We start from the raw sequence: 14975 nt of genomic DNA, 5'->3' as shown, positions 1-14975 counted from the left end.
CAGGCTGTGGGCCCCCTGGCCTTCATCTTTGGCGAGGATTTTATTTATTTATTTTAAGATGTTCCATGGAGTTTCAGGGCTTTTGGAGTTGCGCAGAATAGGTCTCTAATATTTGCTCCTTTTCAGCCCAGAATTCCAGCTGCCGGCATTCTCCCTCCTTATGTAAACCTTGTAAAATAAGAGAGAATAGCCATAAGTATTGTGACATAACGTGAAATAACAGCCCATAATGCAATAAATATCGATATAAAAGCATGATGCAAAATGGACGTATCAACTCCCCCAAGCTTAGACCTCGCTTGTCCTCAAGCGAAAAGCCGATAACAATAAATATGTCCTCATGTTTAGAGGTAGAGGCGTCGACAAAAATAAAATACGGACATGAAGGCATCATGATTATTCTCATAACAGCAACTTATATAGATTTTGTCATATGATTACTTCTGTTCAAGTGATGATCTATTCACAATGCAAAAGTATGAATCAGAAACCTCATTGAGCACCAACAAACTATAACCTCAGTCATTGAAACAATTGCAATTTATCATAACATCGGAAAGAGTCTGTCGTGGAATTGTCACGGCAGATGTCCTAGAGAAAGGACTTAGTCGTGGAGCCATCGCAACGGGTTAGCTTGAAGGGGTTAAAGCGGACACAGGGACACAAGAGAGCTTATACTAGTTCGGCCCCTTCGATGAAGGTAAAAGCCTACGTCTAGTTGTGATGGAATTGATGGGGTTTCGATGACTAGGGAGAAAACAAGCTTCGCCTATGTCTCGAGTTGTTGTCTGTTGTCCTTGAACCGCCGCCATGTCGTCCCCTTATATACACGGGTGACTCCCGTTGGCTTACAGAGTCCCAATACCGGCTCATAGATGTGTCCGGTTTGGTCTCTACTTATTCCTAACTTACAATACAAGTTAACCTCTAACGCCGGTTTACGGCTACAGGCCTTGAACCGCCCATGGGCCTTGAGCCCTCATCTGTCTTCTTGGGCTTTAACATACTTAACTACTGACGAAGTTAACCCGGCCCAGGTAGGCCGGTTTACGCCCAGTAGTAATATCCCCAACATTAGGCCCCAGATTGATTTGAACGGGTTCATGTCAATCCTTTAACAAAAAGCTTCATCTTCAACATCTTCTCATAAATTGGTAAACCTCCATGATGTCATCTTCTCTGATTGCTGTAAACCGGAGTGACGTCACCTGTCATAACGAAGCTATCCATTATGCTTCTTTGTTTAATAGATCTGCGGAAATCGAGGCGACAGCTCCGTTTCGTGGCCCCTTGATTGTCGCGCCTGACACATGTTCTTTCTCCTTATAAATAGGACCGAAGGGTCATTTCTTTTCTCCTTCCGTGCCTTCTTCGTCTTCCTCGCGTCGCCAGCCTCGGAGCTCCGCCGCCGCCGTCGACCACTGCCTCAACCTTGGCCGCTGCATCAACCTGAGCGCACTAGAGCATCGCATCAACCTGATTGCCCTCTCCCAATGAGAGGAGCGTTGGTGATGATGATGGTGATGATTTCCCCCTCCCGGAGGGAAGTTTCCCCGGCGGAACAGCTCTGCCGGAGCTCTAGATTAGTCCCGCCTCGGTTCCGCCTCGTGGCGGTGGAGTCTCGTCCCAAAACGTTCCTTCTTATTTTTTTCTCATCGAAAGACTTCATATAGCAAAAGATGGGCGTCGGAGACCCACCAGGGGGCCCACGAGGTAGGGGGCGCGCCCCCCACCCTCGTGAGCAGGTGGTGGGCCCCCTGGACTTCATCTTTGGTGAGGATTTTTCTTTATTTATTTTAAGATATTCCGTGGAGTTTCAAGACTTTTGGAGTTGCGCAGAATAGGTCTCTAATATTTGCTCCTTTTCCAGCCCAAAATTCCAGCTGCCGGCATGCTCCCTCCTTATGTAAACCTTGTAAAATAAGAGAGAATAGCCATAAGTATTGTGACATAACGTGAAATAACAGCCCATAATGCAATAAATATCGATATAAAAGCATGATGCAAAATGGACGTATCAACTCCCCCAAGCTTAGACCTCGCTTGTCCTCAGCGAAAAGTCGATAACAATAAATATGTCCTCATGTTTAGAGGTAGAGGTGTCGATAAAAATAAAATACAGACATGAAGGCATCATGATTATTCTCATAACAGCAACATATATAGATTTTGCCATATGATTACTTATGTTCAAGCGATGATATATTCACAATGCAAAAGTATAAATCATAAACCTTATTGGGCTCCAACAAACTATAATCTCGGTCATTGAAGCAAATGCAATTTATCATAACATCGGAAAGAGTCTATGTCAGAGCTTAAAAGCAAGTCCACATACTCAACTATCATCTAGTTCTTCATAATTGCTAACACTCACGCGATACTGTGGTTACCGAGTTTAATTCGGACACAGAGAAAGATAGGGGCTTATAGTTTTGCCCCACAACCTTTTACCTCAAGGGTAATGTCAACAATAATGGTTCATGCTCCCCTACATCCAATTAGATATATATATCATGTTCTTTCCAACATGCTAAGCTTGCCAAAGGATAAAATGAAAAAGGAAAAGGTGAAGATCACCATGACTCTTGCAAAAGGTAGAAGAAGATAATAATAATAATAAAAGTTAGGCCCTTCGCAGAGGGAAGCAGAGGTTACCATGCGCTTTTATGGTTGGATGCACAAAATCTCAATGCGAAAGAACGTCACTTTATATTGCCCCTTGTGATGTGAACCTTTATTATGCAGTCCGTCGCTTTTATTACTTCCACATCACAAGATCGTATAAAGCTTATTTCTCCCACACCAATCAATCATACATATTTAGAGAAATGTGTATTGCTTTGCACCAATGACAACTTACTTGAAGGATCTTACTCAATCCATAGGTAGGTATAGTGGACTCTCATGGCAAAACTGGTTTAAGGGTATTTGGAAGCACAAGTAGTATCTCTACTTAGTGCTGAGAATTTGGCTAGCATGAGGGGGAAAGGCAAGCTCAACAAGTTAGAGGATCCATGACAACATACTTTATCTCAGATATAAGAAAGACATAACTCATTACGTTGTCTTCCTTGTCCAACATCAACTCTTTAGCATGTCATATTTTAATGAGTGTTCCCAATCATAAAAGATGTCAATGATAATATATCTATATGTGAAACCTCTCTTTCCTTATTACTTCCTATTAGTTGCAACAATGACCAAAGCTATGTCTGCCAACTCCCAACAACTTTTAATCATCATACTCTTCCTATGTGAAGTCATTACTCTAAATAAGATCAATATGAACTTTTTGTTTCTTTTTATTCTTTTTCTCCTTTCTTTTATTCACCCAAGATCATGGCAAAATACTCAGGCCCTTGACTCAACGCTAATCTTTATTATATATAGCTCACGGACTCGATTACAAAGAGAGATCATAAAGCAAAACTCAAAACTAGATCATGCCATAAACTTTATTCTACTAGATCAAGATACTACTAATAGGATCGAACTAAGAAAAACGGTAAATATAGGAGTTGTGATTGTGATACGATACCGGGGCACCTCCCCCAAGCTTGGCAGTTGCCAAGGGGAGTGCCCATACCCATGTGATTATGTCTCCTTTGTCGGTGAAGAAGGTGGTGGTGATGGATAATCGCACATCGAGTGTAAGAGGTCCTCCAGCTTGCGGATAATGCCCTTGAGTGCAACAATATGCTCCTTCAACAAAATATTTTCTTGTCTGAGGGACTTGTTCTGTATACGAGCTAACTCAATCATCTTGAAAGCTTCAATCTCAGTTGGGGTAAGAAGGTTATGATCAAGTTGAAGGATGTCTTTAGCTGCCGGAGCTTGATCCTCTGTGGCCTTCTTGATCCTTTCATCCTTGTTGGCCTTCATGGGTTCTTCCCTCTTCAGATCTATCTTCATTAGCCAAGCATCGTTGTCACCATTGTTGGAGGAGGGGGACGACATGATGCCTAGTCTTGAAAACCCTGACAGAAAACAGCTCGAAACAAGGGCAGAGGAGATTTGCGTGATACGGGAGTCAAAACCTTCGGGAGGTTATATAATGAATTTTTACCGACCAAAATACGTAACGTGCAAGAAAACGGAGTCCGGAGGGCACACGAGGTGCTCACGAGGTAGGGGGCGCGCCCAGAGGGGTAGGGCGCGCCCACCACCCTCGTGGGGCCCTCGTGTCCTTCCCGGACTGGTACTTATTTTTCTATTTTTCTAAATATTCCAAAACGGTGAAATATTCCCTTAAAAATTGTTTTGGAGTCGGTTTACTTACCGTACCACATACCTATTCCTTTTCGGAGTCTGAAACGTTCTGGAAAGTGTCTCTTATGTATTCCTCCGGGGTTACGGTTTCAATAATATTGGTTTCAACATTTATGGGATTACCTGAGATATAATGTTTGATCCTTTGACCGTTTACCACCTTCGGATTTGTGCCTTCGAAGTTGTTGATTTTTATTGCTCCGAAACGATAGACCTCCTCGATAACATAGGGGCCTTCCCATTTAGAAAGAAGTTTTCCTGCAAAAAATCTTAAACGAGAGTTGTATAGCAATACATAATCACCTACATTAAACTCACGCTTTTGTATCCTTTTGTCATTCCATCTTTTAACTTTTTCTTTAAATAACTTGGCATTTTCATAAGCTTGGGTTCTCCATTCATCAAGTGAGCTAATATCAAATAACCTCTTCTCACCGGCAAGTTTAAAATCATAGTTTAGCTCTTTAATATCCCAATATGCCTTATGTTCTAGTTCGAGAGGTAAGTGACATGCTTTTCCATAAACCATTTTATATGGAGACATACCCATAGGATTTTTATATGCAGTTCTGTAAGACCATAATGCATCATCAAGTTTCTTAGACCAATTCTTTCTAGATCTATTAACAGTCTTTTGCAAAATTAATTTGAGCTCTCTATTGCTCAATTCTACTTGACCATATAATCAAAAGGTTCAATAATCAAAACCCCAAACATCAAAAGGTTCAATAACAAGAGAATAATTCATAGGCATTTCTTGACGTCTACTAATATTATCAATTCTTTGACATTCATCACAAGACAAGACAAACTTACGGGCATCCTTGAAGAGAGTAGGCCAATAAAAACTAGATTGCAATACCTTATGTGCAGTTCTGTCTCCAGCATGGTGTCCTCCATAGGCTTCGGAGTGACACTTGCGTAGGATCTGTTCCTGTTCATGCTCAGGTGCACAACGTCTAATAACACCATCTACTCCTTCTTTATAAAGATGTGGGTCATCCCAAAAGTAATGTCTCAAATCATAGAAGAACTTTTTATTTTGTTGGTATGTGAAGCTAGGTGGTATAAATTTAGCAACAACATAATTAGCATAATCAGCATACCAAGGAGTACTACGAGAAGTACTTATAACATTTAATTGTTCATCAGGAACACTATCATTAATAGGTAGTGGGTCATCAAGAACATTTTCTAACCTAGACAAGTTGTCTGCAACGGGGTTCTCAGCTCCCTTTCTATCAACGATGTGCAAATCAAATTCTTGCAGCAAGAGAACCCATCTAATAAGTCTAGGTTTAGAATCTTTCTTTTCCATAAGATCTTTAATAGCAGCACGATCAGTGTGAATAGTTACTTTAGAATCAACAATATAAGGTCTGAACTTATCACAAGCAAATACAACTGCTAAAAGTTCTTTTTCAGTAGTAGCATAGTTTCTTTGAGCATTGTCTAGAGTCTTACTAGCATAATGGATAACATTTAATTTCTTATCAACTCTTTGCCCTAGAACAGCACCTACAGCATAATCACTAGCATCACACATAATTTCAAAGGGTAAATTCCAATCAGGTGGCTGAACAATAGGTGCAGAGACTAATGCTTTCTTAAGTACTTCAAATGCTTCTACACAATCATCATCAAAGGCAAATGGTATATCTTTTTGCAATAAATTAGTCAGAGGCAGAGAAATTTTTGAGAAGTCCTTAATGAACCTCCTATAAAATCCGGCATGACCAAGGAAACTTCTTATACCTTTGACGTCCTTGGGACATGGCATCTTTTCAATAGCATCAACTTTGGCTTTATCAACTTCAATACCTCTTTCGGAAACTTTGTGCCCCAAAACAATACCTTAATTAACCATAAAGTGGCACTTTTCCCAATTTAAGACAAGGTTAGTTTCTTCACATCTCTGCAAAACTCAATCAAGATTGCTTAAGCAATCATCAAAAGAGGAACCATAGTCGGAAAAGTCGTCCATGAAAACCTCACAAATCTTTTCACAAAAGTCAGAGAATATAGCCATCATGCATCTTTGAAAGGTAGCAGGTGCATTACATAGACCAAAAGGCACACGTCTATAAGCAAAATTACCAAAAGGGCATGTAAAAGTAGTCTTTGATTGGCCTCTAGCCGACACAGGTATTTGAGAGAAACCAGAATAACCATCTAGAAAGCAGTAATGTGTATGTTTGCATAATCTTTCTAGCATTTGATCAATAAAAGGTAAGGGGTAATGATCTTTCTTAGTAGCTTTATTTAATTTACGGAAATCAATTACCATCCTATAACCTGTAATAATTCTTTGTGGAATCAATTCATCTTTATCATTAGGAACAACAGTAATACCTCCCTTCTTAGGGACACAATGGACAGGACTTACCCACTGACTATCAGCAACGGGATAAATTATATCTGCCTCCAGAAGCTTGAGTATTTCTTTTCTTACCACTTCTTTCATTTTAGGATTCAGACGTCGTTGAGGATCACGAACTAGTTTGGCATCTTCTTCCAAATTTATTTTATGTTGACATAGAGTGGGACTAATGCCCTTAAGATCATCAAGAGTGTATCCAATAGAAGCGATGCTTCTTCAGAGTTTTCAATAATCTTTCTTCTTCATGCTCTGAAAGGTTAGAACTAATAATAATAGGATATATCTTCTTTTCATCAAGATAAGCATATTTAAGATTATCTGGCAACGGTTTAAGCTCAAACACGGGATCACCCTTGGGTGGAGGAGGATCCCCTAAAATTTCAACAGGCAAATTGTGTTGCAGAATAGGTTCCTGTTTGAAGAATACTTCATCTATTTCCCTTCTTTCATTCATGAACATATCATTTTCATGGTCTAGCAAATAGTGTTCTAAAGGATCACTAGGAGGTACGGCAATAGAAGCAAGACCAATAATATCATCCTTACTAGGAAATTCTTCCTCACTATGTTGTTTACTAAATTTGGAGAAATTAAACTCATGAACCATATCATCCAAGCCAATAGTAACAACATTCTTTTCGCAATCTATCTTAGCATTAACGGTGTTCAAGAAGGGTCTACCAAAAATAATGGGACAAAACCTATCTTTTGGGGAACCAAGAATAAGAAAATCAGCGGGATATTTAGTTTTCCCACACAAGACTTCAACATCTCTAACAATCCCAATTGGTGAAATAGTATCCCTATTGGTAAGTTTAATTGTAACATCAATATCTTCTATCTCAGCAGGTGCAATTTCATGCTTAATTTCTTCGTATAAGTCAATGGGTATAACACTAGCACTAGCACCCATATCACATAAGCCATGATAACAATGATCTCCTATTTTTACAGAAATAACAGGCACGCCTACCACCGGTCTATGTTTATCTTTATCACATGGTTTAGCAATTCTAGAAGTTTCAGCGTTGAACTGAATAACATGCACATCAATATTATCAGACAAGAGATCTTTAACAATAGCAATATTAGGTTCTACTTTAACTTGCTCAGGGGGTACATAAGTTCTGATATTGCTTTTACAAACAATAGTTGAAGCTTTAGCATGAACCTTTACTCTAACTGGGAAAGGTGGTTTCTCAACATAAGAAGTAGGAACAATAGGATCATTATAAGTGACAATCTTTTCTTCAACTTTAATAGGTGCAGCTACTTTTACTTCTATGGGAGGATGATATTTAAACCACTTCTCCTTTGGGAGATCAACATAAGTAGCAAAAGATTCAAAGAAAGAAGCTACTATCTCAGAGTCAAGTCCATATTTAGTGCTAAACTTATGGAAAATATCGGTATCCATAAAAGATTTAACACAATCAAACTTATTTGTCATACCTGACTCCATACCTTCGTCGAGATCCCAATCTTAAGAGTTGCGTTTAATTCTATCCAATAAATTCCATCTGAATTCAATAGTCTTCATCATAAAAGAGCCAGCACAAGAAGTATCGAGCATGGTGCGATTATTTTCAGAAATCCGAGCATAAAAACTTTGCACAATTATTTCTCTCGAGAGCTCATGATTGGGGCATGAATATAACATTGATTTAAGCCTCCCCCAAGCTTGAGCGATGCTTTCTCCTTCACGAGGCCTGAAATTATATATATAATTGCGATCACGATGAACAAGATGCATAGGGTAATACTTTTGATGAAATTCCAATTTCAATCTTTTATAGTCCCACGATCTCGTATCACATAGCCTATACCATATCAATGCGTCTTCCTTCAAAGATAAAGGGAAGACCTTCTTCTTAGCAACATCATCGGGTACACCTGCAAGCTTAAATAATCCACAAACTTCATCCACATATAATAAGTGCTCATCAGGATGCTTTGTTCCATCTCCTGTAAAAGGGTCAGCTAGCAGTCTTTCCATCATACCCGAAGGAAATTCAAAAGGAGTTTCATTTTCAATAGGTTCAGTAAGTTGAGGAGCAACTCTTTGCTCTACTGGACGGGGCGAAGATACCCCGAACAAGCCCCTCAGAGAATTACTTTCCATAGTAACAAGTGACAGTAAATTTAAGCACACTACATAAATTTTTCCTTACCAAATTCCACCTACCAAAGGCGCTACACTCCCCGGCAATGGTGCCAGAAAAGAGTCTTGATGACCCACAAGTATAGGGGATCTATCATAGTCCTTTCGATAAGTAAGAGTGTCGAACCCAACGAGGAGCAGAAGGAAATGATAAGCGGTTTTCAGCAAGGTATTCTGTGCAAGTACTGAAATAAGTGGTAACAGATAGTTTTGTGACAAGATAAATTGTAACAAGAAACAAGTAACAAAAGTAAATAAAGTGCAGCAAGGTGGCCCAATCCTTTTTGTAGCAAAGGACAAGCCGGAACAAACTCTTATAATAGGAAAAGCGCTCCCGAGGACACATGGGAATATCGTCAAGCTAGTTTTCATCACGTTCATATGATTCGTGTTTGGTACTTTGATAATTTGACATGTGGGTGGACCGGTGCTTGGGTGTTGTTCATACTTGAACAAGCATCCCACTTATGATTAACCTCTATTGCAAGCATCAGCAACTACAACAAAAGTATTAAGGTAAACCTAACCATAGCATGAAACATATGGATCGAAATCAGCCCCTTACGAAGCAATGCATAAACTAGGGTTTAAGCTTCTGTCACTCTAGCAACCCATCATCTACTTATTACTTCCCAATGCCTTCCTCTAGGCCCAAATAATGGTGAAGTGTTATGTAGTCGACGTTCACATAACACCACTAGAGGCTAGACAACATACATCTTATCAAAATATCAAATGAATACCAAATTCACATGACTACTAATAGCAAGACTTCTCTCTTGTCCTCAGGAACAAATGTAATTACTCACAAAGCATATTCATGTTCATAATTAGAGGGGTAATAATATGCATAAAGGATCTAAACATATGATCTTCCACCAAATAAACCAACTAGCATCAACTACAAGGAGTGATCAACACTACTAGCAACCTACTAGCACCAATCCCGGACTTTGAGACAAGAATTGGATACAAGAGATGAACTAGGGTTTGGAGATGAGATGGTGCTGGTGAAGATGTTGATGGAGATTGCCCTCTCCCATGAGAGGAGCGTTGGTGATGACGATGGTGATGATTTCCCCCTCCCGGAGGGAAGTTTCCCCGGCAGAACAGCTCTGCCGGAGCTCTAGATTGGTTCCGCCTCGTGGCGGCGGAGTCTCGTCCCGAAAGGTTCCTTCTTATTTTTTCTCATCAAAAGACTTCATATAGCAGAAGATGGACGTCGGAGACCCACCAGGGGGCCCACGAGGTAGGGGGCGCGCCCTAGGAGGGGGGCGCGCCCCCCTCCCTCGTGAGCAGGGTGTGGGCCCCCTGGACTTCATCTTTGGCAAGGATTTTTCTTTATTTATTTTAAGATATTCCGTGGAGTTTCAGGACTTTTGGAGTTGCGTAGAATAGGTCTCTAATATTTGCTCCTTTTCCAGCCTAGAATTCCAGCTGCCGGCATTCTCCCTCCTTATGTAAACCTTGTAAAATAAGAGAGAATAGCCATAAGTATTGTGACATAACGTGAAATAACAGCCCATAATGCAATAAATATTGATATAAAAGCATGATGCAAAATGGACGTATCAGATGACTACTTCATAGTTTAGTGCACCATGCTTAACGACTTAAAATTGGGACTTCAAAGACGTTTTGAACGTCATGGACCTTATGAGATGTTCCAGGAGCTGAAGTTAATATTTCAAGCAAATACCCAAGTTGAGAGATATGAAGTCTCCAACAAGTTCTATAGATAAAATATGGAGGAGAATAGCTCAAGCAGTGAGCATATGATCAGATTATCTGGGTACTACAATCGCTTGAATCAAGTGGGAGTTAATCATCGAGATAAGATAGTGATTGGAAGAATTCTCTAGTCACCATCACCAAGTTAGTAGAACTTCGTGATGAACTATAATATGCAAGGTGTAAGTGCATCTAGTGCCACCCCTAGTTGGTTTTGGAGTATTGACGACAAACCTAGTTGAGGGACTAATGTGTTTGTGAGAATTGCAGGAAAACACAGGTAGAAGTCCCTCATCGATTCGGTTCTACTACCAGAGATGACCCCTAAAAATGTACGAAGACATCGAAGACAATGGTGGTTTATGAAGATATTCATATTGAAGACAATGACATGAGAAGACTCCCTATGAAGCTTTTGAAACTCGAAGACCTAGATCCTTCGTAGTTTTATTTCATTCATGTTGTGTCATAGGAACCACCGTACTGTTAAGTGGGGTCGAAGAGAACCAGTCAGAATGACTGAAGTGATGCCTAATTCAAATCCTATGTCTTCGAGCGAAGCCTATGAGAGAAAATCTTGTCAAGAGTCAGACAAGTCAGCTTTACTTGTAGCCCAAGTAAAGTTGCCGTGTGAGTTCGAAATCCGACTGTTGGTACACGTGTCAGTTCCTTAGTGACCCAGGGTCATTTCGGACAAATCAGGTCGGGTTGCCAAGTAGCTATAAATAGTCCACCCCCACAACCTTAAACGGTTGGCTGCTCAGATTTCAGTGCACGGTTTTTGTCGTTTGAGAGCAACCCACCTCGAAGCTTTTGAAAGAAAAATTCCTAGTGAGGAGAAAAGACCTAACCACCCAGAGCCAAAGTAAATTGGGCATCACTTAAGTCTTCGTGTCTGTGTGATCTGAAGACTTATTACACTTGAGGACTGTGCATCCTCCAGACGGTTAGGCGTCGCGTTCTGAGCATCCAAGAGAAATTGTGGATTGCCGGTGAACGAAGTCTGTGAAGGTTTGGGAGTCTACCTTGAAGACTTACCAGAGTGATTGGGCGAGGTCTGTGTGACCTTAGCTCAAGGAGAAAACGGTGAGGACTGGGTGTCTTGGACTAAGTGTCCTTGACTGGGTGTCCGGGACTGTGTGTCCTTTGGTTTAAATACCTAGCTGCTCCAACCAGACGTATAGTTGTCACAGCAACTGGAACTGGTCCAACAAATCATTGTCTTCAACGTGTCACTGGTTTCGTCTTCACTTCCTTTTACTTACAGTTATTCATTGTGAAGCCATTACCTGCCTGCTTTACCGTTTGTCTTCACAACATGAATGTATGATCTGTTTGGCTTCATAACTTCTTCCTACCTGATCCTTATTACACTGAAGTTGTTTGTCACTGCGCTTTCACTCTATTGAATACATGACCATGGCTGGCCCAGTGTAATCTAACTTCCGCTGCATAGTAATAGGCATAATCTTCACTGTTTGTCTTCATAACTCTCACGTTTTGAAGACTTTCATAAAAATCGCCTATTCACCCCCCCTCTAGTCGATATAACGCACTTTCAATTGGTATCAGAGCAAGGTGCTCCCTTGTTCTGTGTGATTCGGTTTAACCACCTGGAGTTTTAGTTATGTCGACTGCAGGGATAATCAAAGTCTCCGCTGCTTGCCCCGTCTTCGATGGAACTGAATATCCCTACTGGAAGAATAAGATGCGCATGCATCTTGAAGCCATTGACATCGACCTATGGTATGTCGTCGAGAACGGTGTTCCCAAGGCTGGAGAAGGTGTCACTACTGCTGATGTCAAGAAGTTCACTCAACTGGACTCCACTGCCAAGAATATCATATGTGGTCATCTGACCAAAGGACAGTATGGCCGTGTGAGTGCTTTGAAGACATCCAAGCTAGTCTGGGACTGGCTCTCAAAGGTCAGTGAAGGCATCTCAACCCAGAGAGATCAAAGAATCAGTGTTCTTCGCAACCTCTTCAACCGCTTCAAGCGAAATGACAATGAGAATGTCCAGCACACATTTGACCGGCTCACTGACATCACAAATGAGCTTCAAGCCCTCGGCGCCACTGAGATCACCAAACATGAAATCGTCAAGACGCTGCTGAGATCACTTGATAGTTCGTTTGACATCCTGGCCCTGATGATTCAAGAACGTCCTGATTTCAAGACACTCGATCCGTCTGACATACTTGAGAGGCTCAACACACATGAGTTCCAACTTTCTGAGAAAAGAGATATCTACGGCCCAAACTATGGGCGAACTCGTGCCTTGAAGGCAAAAGCTGTCTCCTCATCTGAAGAAGAATCTGACTGCAGTTCTGATGATCCTGAAGACATTGGAAGAGAACTTGCAATGCTAGTGAAGAAGTTCCAAAAATTCACTAAGAAGAAAGGCTTCAGGAAATCTTCACGATCAAGCTCAAGGAATGATGAAGCTTCTGCTCATGACTACAAGAAGAAAACATGTCACAAGTGCAAGAAAACTGGACACTTCATCTCTGAGTGTCCACAGTGGGACAATGAGAACAGAAGGAAGAAGAAGAGCAAGGAATATGATTGTGACGACAAGAAGAAGAAGAAATACTCAAAGTCTTCTTCCAAAACTTCATCAAGGTCTTCATCACACAAGAAGAGCTCATCTGGCAAGGCACGTGCGTTTGTTGGAAAGGAGATGGATTCAGAGGAGGAGTCCGCATCTGAGGAGGCAGAGGTGGAGTCTGAGGAGGAGTCTGATTCTGGCATTGCGAGTCTGGCTACAGCATACGTCGCCAAGTCCATCTTCAACACTGAAGACAATGACTGCATCACCGACACCGACGCAAATGACAAGAACGACTCCACTCCTACCTACTGCTTCATGGCACGCGGTGCCAAGGTAAACACACGCACTACTCGCTATGAAACATCTAGTGACGATGACTCTGAATGTGATTCAAAACCTAGCTACAGAACACTTGCTAAAATTGCAACTGAACAACAGAAAGCTATGGAACATATTCAAAAACTGTTAGACAGAAGCGATGATCTGTTGGGTGCTGAAATGACTCGTTCTGAATCCTTAATTGAAGACATAAAAAATCTTCACGTTAAGTATCAGGAACTTGAAGATCGGCTTGAGACTCTCTCAACTACTCATGAAAAGCTTTCCTATGATTATCTTCAAAATAAGCAAGATCTTGAGAAGTTGAGAGCGGATCGTGAAGATCTTCAAAAGGAAAATGAGTCACTTCGCTCCGAACAGATCAGTCCCGCTCAGGAAGGATTTGAACCACCATGTCTTAAATGTATTGAGCGTGATAATGCTAATTCTGTTGCTGAATGTTCCACTGCTACTGCTGTTGCAATATCTTCAACTGTTGACGTGGTAACTAACCCCTCTCCTGAGGATACCACTGCTATTGCTGATGAGAATGTTAGGTTGAAGACATTGCTTGAAACAGGGATGTACAAAAGTCTTCAAGGGCATCAGATATTATGTGATGTCCTCAAAAAGCAGATCCTGAATCGTAACCCTAGGAAAGAGGGTGTTGGATTTGTGAGGAAAATCAATGCAGATGGCTCTTACTGGAAACCTGAGCAGTACCCCAAAACTACATGGGTTGCTGCAAAGGAACTTTCAGCAGATCCATCCAATTTATCTGGCTTCACTTGTGCTAACCCAATTATCATTGATGAATCCTTTGATGCAAACTATAAACTGTTTAAGAATCAGAATGGTGAAGTGTTTGCCAGGTACATTGGTACTAACTGCAGGAATGGACCGCCTATGAAGAAGATCTGGGTTCCGAAAACATGTCTGGAAAATCTTCCTGTGAATGTCTTCATGACACCTCACTTGAAGAAGACAAACCTCGGTCCAAAGGCTTCATACAGACAGAGGACTCACCTGAGTCACACTAACGCAAATGTTTTGCAGGGAAACCACACTCAGGCATATGAATATGAGAGCGGTTCATCGAACCGTCATGTTCATATGACCAAAAATTATTCTGCTTATGCCTATGAGTATCATTGTCCCCCTGCTAGACTGTTTGCTAAGGCTTCAAAGCCAAAATTCTCAGATGCTACTCTTAGACTCATAGCTTCTAAGCCACCCTTGAAGATGTGGGTGGTTAAGAAAGCTTAACTTTTTTTTGCAGGGAAAGGTCTCCAGCACAAAAACAAAATCTTCTGATGCTATTGCTGGGGACCATAAAAATCTTGTGGGGCGCAAGATAAACTGCCCAAATGGCATCATTATGTACTTCGTTCCTGAATCGCATGCTACTCTCCCCATTAGTCCTAATCTGGATCTAAGTTTTCATAACCCACTGGTTCGTCAAATGTTTATGCTTCACAACACTCTTCGTGAAGCCTATCCCCCTAACTGCACTGTAGGGTACGACACCAGCGACTTCAAAGTCTTCAGAATGGATTATT

Source organism: Triticum urartu, chromosome 4A (genome assembly GCF_056163025.1).
Source record: "Triticum urartu cultivar PI428250 chromosome 4A, HENAU_Tu73, whole genome shotgun sequence".
NCBI lineage: Eukaryota > Viridiplantae > Streptophyta > Magnoliopsida > Poales > Poaceae > Triticum > Triticum urartu.
This window is presented reverse-complemented; position numbering follows the sequence as displayed.